Source organism: Maylandia zebra, linkage group LG13 (genome assembly GCF_041146795.1).
Source record: "Maylandia zebra isolate NMK-2024a linkage group LG13, Mzebra_GT3a, whole genome shotgun sequence".
In the NCBI taxonomy this organism is placed as follows: Eukaryota; Metazoa; Chordata; class Actinopteri; order Cichliformes; family Cichlidae; genus Maylandia; species Maylandia zebra.
In genome coordinates, this window is record NC_135179.1 from 35,294,790 (window position 1) to 35,312,115 (window position 17,326).

Below are 17,326 nucleotides of genomic sequence, written 5' to 3' on the forward strand. Positions count from 1 at the left end.
CCGAACATTCCGGAACCTTGGTGCATTCCGGAACCTTGGTGCATTCCGGAACTCTGAACATTCCGGAATTCCGAACATTCCGGAATACCGAACATTCCGGAATTCCGAACATTCCGGAACCTTGGTGCATTCCGGAACTCTGAACATTCCAGAATTCCGAACATTCCGGAACCTTGGTGCATTCCGGAACTCTGAACATTCCGGAATTCCGAACATTCCGGAATTCCGAACATTCCGGAACCTTGGTGCATTCCGGAACCTTGGTGCATTCCGGAACTCTGAACATTCCGGAACTCTGAACATTCCGGAATTCCGAACATTCCGGAACCTTGGTGCATTCCGGAACATTGCTGCATTCCGGAACTCTGAACATTCCGGAATTCCGAACATTCCGGAACCTTGGTGCATTCCGGAATTCCGAACATTCCGGAACCTTGGTGCATTCCGGAACTCTGAACATTCCTGAACTCTGAACATTCCGGAATTCCGAACATTCCGGAACCTTGGTGCATTCCGGAACTCTGAACATTCCGGAATTCCGAACATTCCGGAACCTTGGTGCATTCCGGAACTCTGAACATTCCGGAATTCCGAACATTCCGGAATTCCGAACATTCCGGAACCTTGGTGCATTCCGGAACTCTGAACATTCCGGAATTCCGAACATTCCGGAATTCCGAACATTCCGGAACCTTGGTGCATTCCGGATACTTGGTGCATTCCGGAACTCTGAACATTCCTGAACTCTGAACATTCCGGAATTCCGAACATTCCGGAACCTTGGTGCATTCCGGAACCTTGGTGCATTCCGGAACTCTGAACATTCCGGAATTCCGAACATTCCGGAACCTTGGTGCATTCCGGAACTCTGAACATTCCGGAATTCCGAACATTCCGGAATTCCGAACATTCCGGAACCTTGGTGCATTCCGGAACTCTGAACATTCCGGAATTCCGAACATTCCGGAATTCCGAACATTCCGGAACCTTGGTGCATTCCGGATACTTGGTGCATTCCGGAACTCTGAACATTCCTGAACTCTGAACATTCCGGAATTCCGAACATTCCGGAACTTTGGTGCATTCCGGAATTCCGAACATTCCGGAACCTTGGTGCATTCCGGAGTTCCGAACATTCCGGAACCTTGGTGCATTCCGGAACTCTGAACATTCCGGAACTCTGAACATTCCGGAATTCCGAACATTCCGGAACCTTGGTGCATTCCGGAACCTTGGTGCATTCCGGAACTCTGAACATTCCGGAACTCTGAACATTCCGGAATTCCGAACATTCCGGAACCTTGCTGCATTCCGGAACATTGCTGCATTCCGGAACTCTGAACATTCCGGAATTCCGAACATTCCGGAACCTTGGTGCATTCCGGAATTCCGAACATTCCGGAACCTTGGTGCATTCCGGAACTCTGAACATTCCTGAACTCTGAACATTCCGGAATTCCGAACATTCCGGAACTTTGGTGCATTCCGGAACCTTGGTGCATTCCGGAACTCTGAACATTCCGGAACTCTGAACATTCCAGAATTCCGAACATTCCGGAACCTTGGTGCATTCCGGAACCTTGGTGCATTCCGGAACTCTGAACATTCCGGAATTCCGAACATTCCGGAATTCCGAACATTCCGGAACCTTGGTGCATTCCGGAACTCTGAACATTCCGGAACTCTGAACATTCCGGAATTCCGAACATTCCGGACCCTTGGTGCATTCCGGAACTCTGAACACTCCGGAATTCCGAACATTCCGGAACCTTGGTGCATTCCGGAACCTTGGTGCATTCCGGAACTCTGAACATTCCGGAATTCCGAACATTCCGGAACCTTGGTGCATTCCGGAACTCTGAACATTCCGGAATTCCGAACATTCCGGAATTCCGAACATTCCGGAACCTTGGTGCATTCCGGAACTCTGAACATTCCGGAATTCCGAACATTCCGGAATTCCGAACATTCCGGAACCTTGGTGCATTCCGGATACTTGGTGCATTCCGGAACTCTGAACATTCCTGAACTCTGAACATTCCGGAATTCCGAACATTCCGGAACTTTGGTGCATTCCGGAATTCCGAACATTCCGGAACCTTGGTGCATTCCGGAACTCTGAACATTCCGGAATTCCGAACATTCCGGAATTCCGAACATTCCGGAACCTTGGTGCATTCCGGAACTCTGAACATTCCGGAATTCCGAACATTCCGGAACCTTGGTGCATTCCGGATACTTGGTGCATTCCGGAACTCTGAACATTCCTGAACTCTGAACATTCCGGAATTCCGAACATTCCGGAACCTTGGTGCATTCCGGAACCTTGGTGCATTCCGGAACTCTGAACATTCCGGAATTCCGAACATTCCGGAACCTTGGTGCATTCCGGAACTCTGAACATTCCGGAATTCCGAACATTCCGGAACCTTGGTGCATTCCGGAATTCCGAACATTCCGGAACCTTGGTGCATTCCGGAACTCTGAACATTCCTGAACTCTGAACATTCCGGAATTCCGAACATTCCGGAACTTTGGTGCATTCCGGAACCTTGGTGCATTCCGGAACTCTGAACATTCCGGAACTCTGAACATTCCAGAATTCCGAACATTCCGGAACCTTGGTGCATTCCGGAACCTTGGTGCATTCCGGAACTCTGAACATTCCGGAATTCCGAACATTCCGGAATTCCGAACATTCCGGAACCTTGGTGCATTCCGGAACTCTGAACATTCCGGAACTCTGAACATTCCGGAATTCCGAACATTCCGGACCCTTGGTGCATTCCGGAACTCTGAACACTCCGGAATTCCGAACATTCCGGAACCTTGGTGCATTCCGGAACCTTGGTGCATTCCGGAACTCTGAACATTCCGGAATTCCGAACATTCCGGAACCTTGGTGCATTCCGGAACTCTGAACATTCCGGAATTCCGAACATTCCGGAATTCCGAACATTCCGGAACCTTGGTGCATTCCGGAACTCTGAACATTCCGGAATTCCGAACATTCCGGAATTCCGAACATTCCGGAACCTTGGTGCATTCCGGATACTTGGTGCATTCCGGAACTCTGAACATTCCTGAACTCTGAACATTCCGGAATTCCGAACATTCCGGAACTTTGGTGCATTCCGGAATTCCGAACATTCCGGAACCTTGGTGCATTCCGGAGTTCCGAACATTCCGGAACCTTGGTGCATTCCGGAACTCTGAACATTCCGGAACTCTGAACATTCCGGAATTCCGAACATTCCGGAACCTTGGTGCATTCCGGAACCTTGGTGCATTCCGGAACTCTGAACATTCCGGAACTCTGAACATTCCGGAATTCCGAACATTCCGGAACCTTGCTGCATTCCGGAACATTGCTGCATTCCGGAACTCTGAACATTCCGGAATTCCGAACATTCCGGAACCTTGGTGCATTCCGGAATTCCGAACATTCCGGAACCTTGGTGCATTCCGGAACTCTGAACATTCCTGAACTCTGAACATTCCGGAATTCCGAACATTCCGGAACTTTGGTGCATTCCGGAACCTTGGTGCATTCCGGAACTCTGAACATTCCGGAACTCTGAACATTCCAGAATTCCGAACATTCCGGAACCTTGGTGCATTCCGGAACCTTGGTGCATTCCGGAACTCTGAACATTCCGGAATTCCGAACATTCCGGAATTCCGAACATTCCGGAACCTTGGTGCATTCCGGAACTCTGAACATTCCGGAACTCTGAACATTCCGGAATTCCGAACATTCCGGAACCTTGGTGCGTTCCGGAACTCTGAACACTCCGGAATTCCGAACATTCCGGAACCTTGGTGCATTCCGGAACCTTGCTGCATTCCGGAACTCTGAACATTCCGGAATTCCGAACATTCCGGAACCTTGGTGCATTCCGGAACTCTGAACATTCCGGAACCTTTGCGCATTCCGGAACCTTGGTGCATTCCGGAACTCTGAGCATTCCGGAATTCCGAACATTCTGGAATTCCGAACATTCCGGAACCTTGGTGCATTCCGGAACTCTGAACATTCCGGAACCTTTGCGCATTCCGGAACCTTGGTGCATTCCGGAACTCTGAGCATTCCGGAACCTTGGTGCATTCCGGAACTCTGAACATTCCGGAATTCCGAACATTCCGGAACTTTGGTGCATTCCGGAACCTTGGTGCATTCCGGAACTCTGAACATTCCGGAACTCTGAACATTCCAGAATTCCGAACATTCCGGAACCTTGGTGCATTCCGGAACCTTGGTGCATTCCGGAACTCTGAACATTCCGGAATTCCGAACATTCCGGAATACCGAACATTCCGGAATTCCGAACATTCCGGAACCTTGGTGCATTCCGGAACTCTGAACATTCCAGAATTCCGAACATTCCGGAACCTTGGTGCATTCCGGAACTCTGAACATTCCGGAATTCCGAACATTCCGGAATTCCGAACATTCCGGAACCTTGGTGCATTCCGGAACCTTGGTGCATTCCGGAACTCTGAACATTCCGGAACTCTGAACATTCCGGAATTCCGAACATTCCGGAACCTTGGTGCATTCCGGAACATTGCTGCATTCCGGAACTCTGAACATTCCGGAATTCCGAACATTCCGGAACCTTGGTGCATTCCGGAATTCCGAACATTCCGGAACCTTGGTGCATTCCGGAACTCTGAACATTCCAGAATTCCGAACATTCCGGAACCTTGGTGCATTCCGGAACGCTGAACATTCCGGAACTCTGAACATTCCGGAATTCCGAACATTCCGGAACCTTGGTGCATTCCGGAACTCTGAACATTCCGGAATTCCGAACATTCCGGAACCTTGGTGCATTCCGGAACCTTGGTGCATTCCGGAACTCTGAACATTCCGGAATTCCGAACATTCCGGAACCTTGGTGCATTCCGGAACGCTGAACATTCCGGAACTCTGAACATTCCGGAATTCCGAACATTCCGGAACCTTGGTGCATTCCGGAACTCTGAACATTCCGGAATTCCGAACATTCCGGAACCTTGGTGCATTCCGGAACCTTGGTGCATTCCGGAACTCTGAACATTCCGGAATTCCGAACATTCCGGAACCTTGGTGCATTCCTGAACTCTGAACATTCCGGAACTCTGAACATTCCGGAACCTTGGTGCATTCCGGAATTCCGAACATTCCGGAACCTTGCTGCATTCCGGAACTCTGAACATTCCGGAATTCCGAACATTCCGGAACCTTGGTGCATTCCGGAACCTTGGTGCATTCCGGAACTCTGAACATTCCGGAACTCTGAACATTCCGGAATTCCGAACATTCCGGAACCTTGGTGCATTCCGGAACTCTGAACATTCCGGAATTCCGAACATTCCGGAACCTTGGTGCATTCCTGAACTCTGAACATTCCGGAACTCTGAACATTCCGGAACCTTGGTGCATTCCGGAATTCCGAACATTCCGGAACCTTGCTGCATTCCGGAACTCTGAACATTCCGGAATTCCGAACATTCCGGAACCTTGGTGCATTCCGGAACCTTGGTGCATTCCGGAACTCTGAACATTCCGGAACTCTGAACATTCCGGAATTCCGAACATTCCGGAACCTTGGTGCATTCCGGAACTCTGAACATTCCGGAATTCCGAACATTCCGGAACCTTGGTGCATTCCGGAACTCTGAACATTCCGGAATTCCGAACATTCCGGAACCTTGGTGCATTCCTGAACTCTGAACATTCCGGAACTCTGAACATTCCGGAAACTTGGTGCATTCCGGAATTCCGAACATTCCGGAACCTTGGTGCATTCCGGAACTCTGAACATTCCGGAACTCTGAACATTCCGGAATTCCGAACATTCCGGAACCTTGGTGCATTCCGGAACTCTGAACATTCCGGAACTCTGAACATTCCGGAACTCTGAACATTCCGGAATTCCGAACATTCCGGAATTCCGAACATTCCGGAACCTTGGTGCATTCCGGAACCTTGGTGCATTCCGGAACTCTGAACATTCCGGAATTCCGAACATTCCGGAACCTTGGTGCATTCCGGAACCTTGGTGCATTCCGGAACTCTGAACATTCCGGAATTCCGAACATTCCGGAACCTTGGTGCATTCCGGAACCTTGGTGCATTCCGGAACTCTGAACATTCCGGAATTCCGAACATTCCGGAATTCCGAACATTCCGGAACCTTGGTGCATTCCGGAACTCTGAACATTCCGGAACTCTGAACATTCCGGAACTCTGAACATTCCGGAATTCCGAACATTCCGGAACCTTGGTGCATTCCGGAATTCCGAACATTCCGGAACCTTGGTGCATTCCGGAACTCTGAACATTCCGGAACTCTGAACATTCCGGAATTCCGAACATTCCGGAACCTTGGTGCATTCCGGAACCTTGGTGCATTCCGGAACTCTGAACATTCCGGAATTCCGAACATTCCGGAACCTTGGTGCATTCCGGAACCTTGGTGCATTCCGGAACTCTGAACATTCCAGAATTCCGAACATTCCGGAACCTTGGTGCATTCCGGAACCTTGGTGCATTCCGGAACTCTGAACATTCCGGAATTCCGAACATTCCGGAATTCCGAACATTCCGGAACCTTGGTGCATTCCGGAACTCTGAACATTCCGGAATTCCGAACATTCCGGAACCTTGGTGCATTCCGGAACGCTGAACATTCCGGAACTCTGAACATTCCGGAATTCCGAACATTCCAGAACCTTGGTGCATTCCGGAACGCTGAACATTCCGGAACTCTGAACATTCCGGAATTCCGAACATTCCGGAACCTTGGTGCATTCCGGAACTCTGAACATTCCGGAACTCTGAACATTCCGGAACCTTGGTGCATTCCGGAACTCTGAACATTCCGGAACTCTGAACATTCCGGAACTCTGAACATTCCGGAACCTTGGTGCATTCCGGAATTCCGAACATTCCGGAACCTTGGTGCATTCCGGAACTCTGAACATTCCGGAACTCTGAACATTCCGGAATTCCGAACATTCCGGAACCTTGGTGCATTCCGGAACTCTGAACATTCCGGAATTCCGAACATTCCGGAACCTTGGTGCATTCCGGAACTCTGAACATTCCGGAATTCCGAACATTCCGGAATTCCGAACATTCCGGAACCTTGGTGCATTCCGGAACATTGCTGCATTCCGGAACTCTGAACATTCCGGAACTCTGAACATTCCGGAATTCCGAACATTCCGGAACCTTGGTGCATTCCGGAACTCTGAACATTCCGGAATTCCGAACATTCCGGAACCTTGGTGCATTCCGGAACGCTGAACATTCCGGAACTCTGAACATTCCGGAACTCTGAACATTCCGGAATTCCGAACATTCCGGAACCTTGGTGCATTCCGGAACCTTGGTGCATTCCGGAACTCTGAACATTCCGGAATTCCGAACATTCCGGAACCTTGGTGCATTCCGGAACCTTGGTGCATTCCGGAATTCCGAACATTCCGGAACTCTGAACATTCCGGAATTCCGAACATTCCGGAACCTTGGTGCATTCCGGAACATTGCTGCATTCCGGAACTCTGAACATTCCGGAACTCTGAACATTCCGGAATTCCGAACATTCCGGAACCTTGGTGCATTCCGGAACCTTGGTGCATCCCGGAACTCTGAACATTCCGGAATTCCGAACATTCCGGAACCTTGGTGCATTCCGGAGCCTTGCTGCATTCCGGAATTCCGAACATTCCGGAACCTTGGTGCAATCCGGAACTCTGAACATTCCGGAATTCCGAACATTCCGGAACCTTGGTGCATTCCGGAACTCTGAACATTCCGGAATTCCGAACATTCCGGAACCTTGGTGCATTCCGGAACGCTGAACATTCCGGAACTCTGAACATTCTGGAATTCCGAACATTCCGGAACCTTGGTGCATTCCGGAACTCTGAACATTCCGGAATTCCGAACATTCCGGAATTCCGAACATTCCGGAACCTTGGTGCATTCCGGAACATTGCTGCATTCCGGAACTCTGAACATTCCGGAACTCTGAACATTCCGGAATTCCGAACATTCCGGAACCTTGGTGCATTCCGGAACCTTGGTGCATCCCGGAACTCTGAACATTCCGGAATTCCGAACATTCCGGAACCTTGGTGCATTCCGGAGCCTTGCTGCATTCCGGAATTCCGAACATTCCGGAACCTTGGTGCAATCCGGAACTCTGAACATTCCGGAATTCCGAACATTCCGGAACCTTGGTGCATTCCGGAACTCTGAACATTCCGGAACTCTGAACATTCCGGAATTCCGAACATTCCGGAACCTTGGTGCATTCCGGAACCTTGGTGCATTCCGGAACTCTGAACATTCCGGAATTCCGAACATTCCGGAACCTTGGTGCATTCCGGAACCTTGGTGCATTCCGGAACTCTGAACATTCCGGAATTCCGAACATTCCGGAACCTTGGTGCATTCCGGAACCTTGGTGCATTCCAGAATTCTGAACATTCCGGAACCTCGGTGCATTCCTGAACTCTGAACATTCCGGAACTCTGAACATTCCGGAATTCCGAACATTCCGGAACCTTGGTGCATTCCGGAATTCCGAACATTCCGGAACCTTGCTGCATTCCGGAACTCTGAACATTCCGGAATTCCGAACATTCCGGAACCTTGGTGCATTCCGGAACCTTGGTGCATTCCGGAACTCTGAACATTCCGGAATTCCGAACATTCCGGAATTCCGAACATTCCGGAACCTTGGTGCATTCCGGAATTCCGAACATTCCGGAACCTTGCTGCATTCCGGAACTCTGAACAGTCCGGAATTCCGAACATTCCGGAACCTTGGTGCATTCCGGAACTCTGAACATTCCGGAATTCCGAACATTCCGGAACCTTGGTGCATTCCGGAACGCTGAACATTCCGGAACTCTGAACATTCCGGAATTCCGAACATTCCGGAACCTTGGTGCATTCCGGAATTCCGAACATTCCGGAACCTTGCTGCATTCCGGAACTCTGAACATTCCGGAATTCCGAACATTCCGGAACCTTGGTGCATTCCGGAACCTTGGTGCATTCCGGAACACTGAACATTCCGGAATTCCGAACATTCCGGAACCTTGGTGCATTCCGGAACATTGCTGCATTCCGGAACTCTGAACATTCCGGAACTCTGAACATTCCGGAATTCCGAACATTCCGGAACCTTGGTGCATTCCGGAACTCTGAACATTCCGGAATTCCGAACATTCCGGAACCTTGGTGCATTCCGGAACGCTGAACATTCCGGAACTCTGAACATTCCGGAACTCTGAACATTCCGGAATTCCGAACATTCCGGAACCTTGGTGCATTCCGGAACCTTGGTGCATTCCGGAACTCTGAACATTCCGGAATTCCGAACATTCCGGAACCTTGGTGCATTCCGGAACCTTGGTGCATTCCGGAATTCCGAACATTCCGGAACTCTGAACATTCCGGAATTCCGAACATTCCGGAACCTTGGTGCATTCCGGAACATTGCTGCATTCCGGAACTCTGAACATTCCGGAACTCTGAACATTCCGGAATTCCGAACATTCCGGAACCTTGGTGCATTCCGGAACCTTGGTGCATCCCGGAACTCTGAACATTCCGGAATTCCGAACATTCCGGAACCTTGGTGCATTCCGGAGCCTTGCTGCATTCCGGAATTCCGAACATTCCGGAACCTTGGTGCAATCCGGAACTCTGAACATTCCGGAATTCCGAACATTCCGGAACCTTGGTGCATTCCGGAACTCTGAACATTCCGGAATTCCGAACATTCCGGAACCTTGGTGCATTCCGGAACGCTGAACATTCCGGAACTCTGAACATTCTGGAATTCCGAACATTCCGGAACCTTGGTGCATTCCGGAACTCTGAACATTCCGGAATTCCGAACATTCCGGAATTCCGAACATTCCGGAACCTTGGTGCATTCCGGAACATTGCTGCATTCCGGAACTCTGAACATTCCGGAACTCTGAACATTCCGGAATTCCGAACATTCCGGAACCTTGGTGCATTCCGGAACCTTGGTGCATCCCGGAACTCTGAACATTCCGGAATTCCGAACATTCCGGAACCTTGGTGCATTCCGGAGCCTTGCTGCATTCCGGAATTCCGAACATTCCGGAACCTTGGTGCAATCCGGAACTCTGAACATTCCGGAATTCCGAACATTCCGGAACCTTGGTGCATTCCGGAACTCTGAACATTCCGGAACTCTGAACATTCCGGAATTCCGAACATTCCGGAACCTTGGTGCATTCCGGAACCTTGGTGCATTCCGGAACTCTGAACATTCCGGAATTCCGAACATTCCGGAACCTTGGTGCATTCCGGAACCTTGGTGCATTCCGGAACTCTGAACATTCCGGAATTCCGAACATTCCGGAACCTTGGTGCATTCCGGAACCTTGGTGCATTCCAGAATTCTGAACATTCCGGAACCTCGGTGCATTCCTGAACTCTGAACATTCCGGAACTCTGAACATTCCGGAATTCCGAACATTCCGGAACCTTGGTGCATTCCGGAATTCCGAACATTCCGGAACCTTGCTGCATTCCGGAACTCTGAACATTCCGGAATTGCGAACATTCCGGAACCTTGGTGCATTCCGGAACCTTGGTGCATTCCGGAACTCTGAACATTCCGGAATTCCGAACATTCCGGAATTCCGAACATTCCGGAACCTTGGTGCATTCCGGAATTCCGAACATTCCGGAACCTTGCTGCATTCCGGAACTCTGAACAGTCCGGAATTCCGAACATTCCGGAACCTTGGTGCATTCCGGAACTCTGAACATTCCGGAATTCCGAACATTCCGGAACCTTGGTGCATTCCGGAACGCTGAACATTCCGGAACTCTGAACATTCCGGAATTCCGAACATTCCGGAACCTTGGTGCATTCCGGAATTCCGAACATTCCGGAACCTTGCTGCATTCCGGAACTCTGAACATTCCGGAATTCCGAACATTCCGGAACCTTGGTGCATTCCGGAACCTTGGTGCATTCCGGAACACTGAACATTCCGGAATTCCGAACATTCCGGAACCTTGGTGCATTCCGGAACGCTGAACATTCCGGAACTCTGAACATTCCGGAATTCCGAACATTCCGGAACCTTGGTGCATTCCGGAACCTTGGTGCATTCCGGAACTCTGAACATTCCGGAATTCCGAACATTCCGGAACCTTGGTGCATTCCGGAGCCTTGGTGCATTCCGGAATTCCGAACATTCCGGAACCTTGGTGCAATCCGGAACTCTGAACATTCCGGAATTCCGAACATTCCGGAACCTTGGTGCATTCCGGAACTCTGAACATTCCGGAACTCTGAACATTCCGGAATTCCGAACATTCCGGAACCTTGGTGTATTCCGGAACCTTGGTGCATTCCGGAACTCTGAACATTCCGGAATTCCGAACATTCCGGAACCTTGGTGCATTCCGGAACCTTGGTGCATTCCGGAACTCTGAACATTCCGGAATTCCGAACATTCCGGAACCTTGGTGCATTCCGGAACCTTGGTGCATTCCGGAACTCTGAACATTCCGGAATTCCGAGCATTCCGGAATTCCGAACATTCCGGAACCTTGGTGCATTCCGGAACTCTGAACATTCCGGAACTCTGAACATTCCGGAACTCTGAACATTCCGGAATTCCGAACATTCCGGAACCTTGGTGCATTCCGGAATTCCAAACATTCCGGAACCTTGGTGCATTCCGGAACTCTGAACATTCCGGAACTCTGAACATTCCGGAATTCCGAACATTCCGGAACCTTGGTGCATTCCGGAACCTTGGTGCATTCCGGAACTCTGAACATTCCAGAATTCCGAACATTCCGGAACCTTGGTGCATTCCGGAACTCTGAACATTCCGGAATTCCGAACATTCCGGAATTCCGAACATTCCGGAACCTTGGTGCATTCCGGAACTCTGAACATTCCGGAATTCCGAACATTCCGGAACCTTGGTGCATTCCGGAACGCTGAACATTCCGGAACTCTGAACATTCCGGAATTCCGAACATTCCAGAACCTTGGTGCATTCCGGAACTCTGAACATTCCGGAACTCTGAACATTCCGGAACTCTGAACATTCCGGAACTCTGAACATTCCGGAACCTTGGTGCATTCCGGAATTCCGAACATTCCGGAACCTTGGTGCATTCCGGAACTCTGAACATTCCGGAACTCTGAACATTCCGGAATTCCGAACATTCCGGAACCTTGGTGCATTACGGAACTCTGAACATTCCGGAATTCCGAACATTCCGGAACCTTGGTGCATTCCGGAACGCTGAACATTCCGGAACTCTGAACATTCCGGAATTCCGAACATTCCGGAACCTTGGTGCATTCCGGAACTCTGAACATTCCGGAATTCCGAACATTCCGGAACCTTGGTGCATTCCGGAACCTTGGTGCATTCCAGAATTCTGAACATTCCGGAACCTTGGTGCATTCCTGAACTCTGAACATTCCGGAACTCTGAACATTCCGGAATTCCGAACATTCCGGAACCTTGGTGCATTCCGGAATTCCGAACATTCCGGAACCTTGCTGCATTCCGGAACTCTGAACATTCCGGAATTCCGAACATTCCGGAATTCCGAACATTCCGGAACCTTGGTGCATTCCGGAACTCTGAACATTCCGGAACTCTGAACATTCCGGAACCTTGGTGCATTCCGGAACTCTGAACATTCCGGAACTCTGAACATTCCGGAACTCTGAACATTCCGGAATTCCGAACATTCCGGAATTCCGAACAGTCCGGAACCTTGGTGCATTCCGGAATTCCGAACATTCCGGAACCTTGCTGCATTCCGGAACTCTGAACAGTCCGGAATTCCGAACATTCCGGAACCTTGGTGCATTCCGGAACTCTGAACATTCCGGAATTCCGAACATTCCGGAACCTTGGTGCATTCCGGAACGCTGAACATTCCGGAACTCTGAACATTCCGGAATTCCGAACATTCCGGAACCTTGGTGCATTCCGGAATTCCGAACATTCCGGAACCTTGCTGCATTCCGGAACTCTGAACATTCCGGAATTCCGAACATTCCAGAACCTTGGTGCATTCCGGAACTCTGAACATTCCGGAACTCTGAACATTCCGGAACTCTGAACATTCCGGAACTCTGAACATTCCGGAACTCTGAACATTCCGGAACCTTGGTGCATTCCGGAACCTTGGTGCATTCCGGAATTCCGAACATTCCGGAACCTTGGTGCATTCCGGAACTCTGAACATTCCGGAATTCCGAACATTCCGGAATTCCGAACATTCCGGAACCTTGGTGCATTCCGGAACATTGCTGCATTCCGGAACTCTGAACATTCCGGAACTCTGAACATTCCGGAATTCCGAACATTCCGGAACCTTGGTGCATTCCGGAACCTTGGTGCATTCCGGAACTCTGAACATTCCGGAATTCCGAACATTCCGGAACCTTGGTGCATTCCGGAGCCTTGGTGCATTCCGGAATTCCGAACATTCCGGAACCTTGGTGCAATCCGGAACTCTGAACATTCCGGAATTCCGAACATTCCGGAATTCCGAACATTCCGGAACCTTGGTGCATTCCGGAACTCTGAACATTCCGGAATTCCGAACATTCCGGAACCTTGGTGCATTCCGGAGCCTTGGTGCATTCCGGAATTCCGAACATTCCGGAACCTTGGTGCAATCCGGAACTCTGAACATTCCGGAATTCCGAACATTCCGGAACCTTGGTGCATTCCGGAACTCTGAACATTCCGGAACTCTGAACATTCCGGAATTCCGAACATTCCGGAACCTTGGTGCATTCCGGAACCTTGGTGCATTCCGGAACTCTGAACATTCCGGAATTCCGAACATTCCGGAACCTTGGTGCATTCCGGAACCTTGGTGCATTCCGGAACTCTGAACATTCCGGAATTCCGAACATTCCGGAATTCCGAACATTCCGGAACCTTGGTGCATTCCGGAACTCTGAACATTCCGGAACTCTGAACATTCCGGAATTCCGAACATTCCGGAACCTTGGTGCATTCCGGAATTCCGAACATTCCGGAACCTTGGTGCATTCCGGAACTCTGAACATTCCGGAACTCTGAACATTCCGGAATTCCGAACATTCCGGAACCTTGGTGCATTCCGGAACCTTGGTGCATTCCGGAACTCTGAACATTCCGGAATTCCGAACATTCCGGAACCTTGGTGCATTCCGGAACCTTGGTGCATTCCGGAACTCTGAACATTCCGGAACTCTGAACATTCCGGAATTCCGAACATTCCGGAACCTTGGTGCATTCCGGAATTCCGAACATTCCGGAACCTTGGTGCATTCCGGAACTCTGAACATTCCGGAACTCTGAACATTCCGGAATTCCGAACATTCCGGAACCTTGGTGCATTCCGGAACCTTGGTGCATTCCGGAACTCTGAACATTCCGGAATTCCGAACATTCCGGAACCTTGGTGCATTCCGGAACCTTGGTGCATTCCGGAACTCTGAACATTCCAGAATTCCGAACATTCCGGAACCTTGGTGCATTCCGGAACCTTGGTGCATTCCGGAACTCTGAACATTCCGGAATTCCGAACATTCCGGAATTCCGAACATTCCGGAACCTTGGTGCATTCCGGAACTCTGAACATTCCGGAATTCCGAACATTCCGGAACCTTGGTGCATTCCGGAACGCTGAACATTCCGGAACTCTGAACATTCCGGAATTCCGAACATTCCAGAACCTTGGTGCATTCCGGAACGCTGAACATTCCGGAACTCTGAACATTCCGGAATTCCGAACATTCCGGAACCTTGGTGCATTCCGGAACTCTGAACATTCCGGAACTCTGAACATTCCGGAACCTTGGTGCATTCCGGAACTCTGAACATTCCGGAACTCTGAACATTCCGGAACTCTGAACATTCCGGAACCTTGGTGCATTCCGGAATTCCGAACATTCCGGAACCTTGGTGCATTCCGGAACGCTGAACATTCCGGAACTCTGAACATTCCGGAATTCCGAACATTCCGGAACCTTGGTGCATTCCGGAACTCTGAACATTCCGGAATTCCGAACATTCCGGAACCTTGGTGCATTCCGGAACCTTGGTGCATTCCTGAATTCTGAACATTCCGGAACCTTGGTGCATTCCTGAACTCTGAACATTCCGGAACTCTGAACATTCCGGAATTCCGAACATTCCGGAACCTTGGTGCATTCCGGAATTCCGAACATTCCGGAACCTTGCTGCATTCCGGAACTCTGAACATTCCGGAATTCCGAACATTCCGGAACCTTGGTGCATTCCGGAATTCCGAACATTCCGGAACCTTGGTGCATTCCGGAACTCTGAACATTCCTGAACTCTGAACATTCCGGAATTCCGAACATTCCGGAACTTTGGTGCATTCCGGAACCTTGGTGCATTCCGGAACTCTGAACATTCCGGAACTCTGAACATTCCAGAATTCCGAACATTCCGGAACCTTGGTGCATTCCGGAACCTTGGTGCATTCCGGAACTCTGAACATTCCGGAATTCCGAACATTCCGGAATTCCGAACATTCCGGAACCTTGGTGCATTCCGGAACTCTGAACATTCCGGAACTCTGAACATTCCGGAATTCCGAACATTCCGGAACCTTGGTGCATTCCGGAACTCTGAACACTCCGGAATTCCGAACATTCCGGAACCTTGGTGCATTCCGGAACCTTGCTGCATTCCGGAACTCTGAACATTCCGGAATTCCGAACATTCCGGAACCTTGGTGCATTCCGGAACTCTGAACATTCCGGAACCTTTGCGCATTCCGGAACCTTGGTGCATTCCGGAACTCTGAGCATTCCGGAATTCCGAACATTCTGGAATTCCGAACATTCCGGAACCTTGGTGCATTCCGGAACTCTGAACATTCCGGAACCTTTGCGCATTCCGGAACCTTGGTGCATTCCGGAACTCTGAGCATTCCGGAACCTTGGTGCATTCCGGAACTCTGAACATTCCGGAATTCCGAACATTCCGGAACTTTGGTGCATTCCGGAACCTTGGTGCATTCCGGAACTCTGAACATTCCGGAACTCTGAACATTCCAGAATTCCGAACATTCCGGAACCTTGGTGCATTCCGGAACCTTGGTGCATTCCGGAACTCTGAACATTCCGGAATTCCGAACATTCCGGAATACCGAACATTCCGGAATTCCGAACATTCCGGAACCTTGGTGCATTCCGGAACTCTGAACATTCCAGAATTCCGAACATTCCGGAACCTTGGTGCATTCCGGAACTCTGAACATTCCGGAATTCCGAACATTCCGGAATTCCGAACATTCCGGAACCTTGGTGCATTCCGGAACCTTGGTGCATTCCGGAACTCTGAACATTCCGGAACTCTGAACATTCCGGAATTCCGAACATTCCGGAACCTTGGTGCATTCCGGAACATTGCTGCATTCCGGAACTCTGAACATTCCGGAATTCCGAACATTCCGGAACCTTGGTGCATTCCGGAATTCCGAACATTCCGGAACCTTGGTGCATTCCGGAACTCTGAACATTCCAGAATTCCGAACATTCCGGAACCTTGGTGCATTCCGGAACGCTGAACATTCCGGAACTCTGAACATTCCGGAATTCCGAACATTCCGGAACCTTGGTGCATTCCGGAACTCTGAACATTCCGGAATTCCGAACATTCCGGAACCTTGGTGCATTCCGGAACCTTGGTGCATTCCGGAACTCTGAACATTCCGGAATTCCGAACATTCCGGAACCTTGGTGCATTCCGGAACGCTGAACATTCCGGAACTCTGAACATTCCGGAATTCCGAACATTCCGGAACCTTGGTGCATTCCGGAACTCTGAACATTCCGGAATTCCGAACATTCCGGAACCTTGGTGCATTCCGGAACCTTGGTGCATTCCGGAACTCTGAACATTCCGGAATTCCGAACATTCCGGAACCTTGGTGCATTCCTGAACTCTGAACATTCCGGAACTCTGAACATTCCGGAACCTTGGTGCATTCCGGAATTCCGAACATTCCGGAACCTTGCTGCATTCCGGAACTCTGAACATTCCGGAATTCCGAACATTCCGGAACCTTGGTGCATTCCGGAACCTTGGTGCATTCCGGAACTCTGAACATTCCGGAACTCTGAACATTCCGGAATTCCGAACATTCCGGAACCTTGGTGCATTCCGGAACTCTGAACATTCCGGAATTCCGAACATTCCGGAACCTTGGTGCATTCCTGAACTCTGAACATTCCGGAACTCTGAACATTCCGGAACCTTGGTG